The following is a 2,500-nucleotide window of genomic DNA, read 5'->3' as shown; positions in this document are numbered from 1 at the left end:
ATATATATATATATATATATATATATATATATATATATATATTAGTTAAATTCCTATTTATTTTCTCTTAGCAGCATCAGTGGGAGCTCCTTCCATTGGGTGCCACACTGTTTTTTTATTGTATTTATTATTCATTACAATCTTCACACACCCGCATACACACACACTCACACTGTAAGAACCCGAATGTTGGGCCCTACAAGAGTTTGGTAGAAGGCGAGCTTAGGGTTTAAGGTAGACAACCAAGTCGTCTTGACTCCTTTAATAAATAGTTATGTTGGAGCGCGGCTGGTCCTCGGAGCGAGGTGTTGCTCCTTCCCTCGCCGCAGGGAGACTGATTCATCTCCTACAGAGTGGTCTAAAGATCGCTCTAAGTCACGTTGTTGACATGTGGCAACCGGCGACGAGCAACTGGTGACGAACAAATGGTGACGAACAAATGGTGACGAGCAACCGGTGACGAACAACTGGTGACGAACAACTGGTGACGAACAACCGGTGACGAACAACTGGTGACGAGCAACCGGCGACGAACATATGGTGACGATCAACCGGTGACGAACAGCGTGACGAACAACCGGTGACGAACAACTGGTGACGAACAACCGGTGACGAACAACTGGTGACGAACAACTGGTGACGAACAACCGGTGACGAACAACTGGTGACGAACAACCGGTGACGAACAACCGGTGACGAACAACCGGAGACGAACAACCGGTGACGAACAACCGGTGACGAACAACTGGTGACGAACAACTGGTGACGAACAACTGGTGACGAACAACTGGTGACGAACAACCGGTGACGAACAACTGGTGACGAACAACTGGTGACGAACAACTGGTGACGAACAACCGGTGACGAACAACCGTTGACGAACAACCGGTGACGAACAACTGGTGACGAACAACCGGTGACGAACAACCGGTGACGAATAACTGGTGACGAACAACCGGTGACGAACAACCGGTGACGAACAACCGGTGACGAACAACCGGTGACGAACAACTGGTGACGAACAACTGGTGACGAACAACCGGTGACGAACAACTGGTGACGAACAACTGGTGACGAACAACTGGTGACGAACAACCGGTGACGAACAACCGGTGACGAACAACTGGTGACGAACAACCGGTGACGAACAACCGGTGACGAACAACCGGTGACGAACAACCGGTGACGAACAACTGGTGACGAACAACTGGTGACGAACAACTGGTGACGAACAACCGGTGACGAACAACCGGTGACGAACAACTGGTGACGAACAACTGGTGACGAACAACCGGTGACGAACAACCGGTGACGAACAACCGGTAACGAACAACTGGTGACGAACAACCGGTGACGAACAACTGGTGACGAACAACCGGTGACGAACAACCGGTGACGAACAACCGGTAACGAACAACTGGTGACGAACAACCGGTGACGAACAACTGGTGACGAACAACCGGTGACGAACAACTGGTGACGAACAACTGGTGACGAACAACTGGTGACGAACAACCGGTAACGAACAACTGGTGACGAACAACTGGTGACGAACAACTGGTGACGAACAACCGGTAACGAACAACTGGTGACGAACAACCGGTGACGAACAACTGGTGACGAACAACCGGTGACGAACAACCGGTGACGAACAACCGGTGACGAACAACCGGTGACGAACAACCGGTGACGAACAACTGGTGACGAACAACCGGTGACGAACAACTGGTGACGAACAACCGGTGACGAACAACCGGTGACGAACAACCGGTAACGAACAACTGGTGACGAACAACCGGTGACGAACAACTGGTGACGAACAACCGGTGACGAACAACTGGTGACGAACAACCGGTGACGAACAACTGGTGACGAACAACCGGTAACGAACAACTGGTGACGAACAACTGGTGACGAACAACTGGTGACGAACAACCGGTAACGAACAACTGGTGACGAACAACCGGTGACGAACAACTGGTGACGAACAACCGGTGACGAACAACCGGTGACGAACAACCGGTGACGAACAACCGGTGACGAACAACCGGTGACGAACAACTGGTGACGAACAACCGGTGACGAACAACTGGTGACGAACAACCGGTGACGAACAACTGGTGACGAACAACCGGTGACGAACAACCGGTGACGAACAACTGGTGACGAACAACCGGTGACGAACAACTGGTGACGAACAACCGGTGACGAACAACCGGTGACGAACAACTGGTGACGAACAACCGGTGACGAACAACCGGTGACGAACAACTGGTGACGAACAACCGGTGACGAACAACTGGTGACGAACAACCGGTGACGAACAACTGGTGACGAACAACCGGTGACGAACAACTGGTGACGAACAACCGGTGACGAACAACTGGTGACGAACAACCGGTGACGAACAACCGGTGACGAACAACCGGTGACGAGCAACCGGTGACGAACAACTGGTGACGAACAACCGGTGACGAACAACTGGTGACGAACAACTGGT

At 51.6% G+C, this 2,500-nt stretch overlaps 1 protein-coding gene across 2 annotated transcripts in view; it reads right to left on the bottom strand.

Moving 5' to 3' along the window:
• The window catches only part of LOC113810359 (solute carrier family 49 member 4 homolog), a 14,899-nt gene that overhangs the window by 6,349 nt on the left and 6,050 nt on the right, over positions 1–2,500 (bottom strand). The window lies entirely within an intron of this gene.

The sequence above is a fragment of the Penaeus vannamei genome, chromosome 15 (genome assembly GCF_042767895.1).
Source record: "Penaeus vannamei isolate JL-2024 chromosome 15, ASM4276789v1, whole genome shotgun sequence".
Classification (NCBI taxonomy): Eukaryota; Metazoa; Arthropoda; class Malacostraca; order Decapoda; family Penaeidae; genus Penaeus; species Penaeus vannamei.
This window is presented reverse-complemented; position numbering and strand designations above follow the sequence as displayed.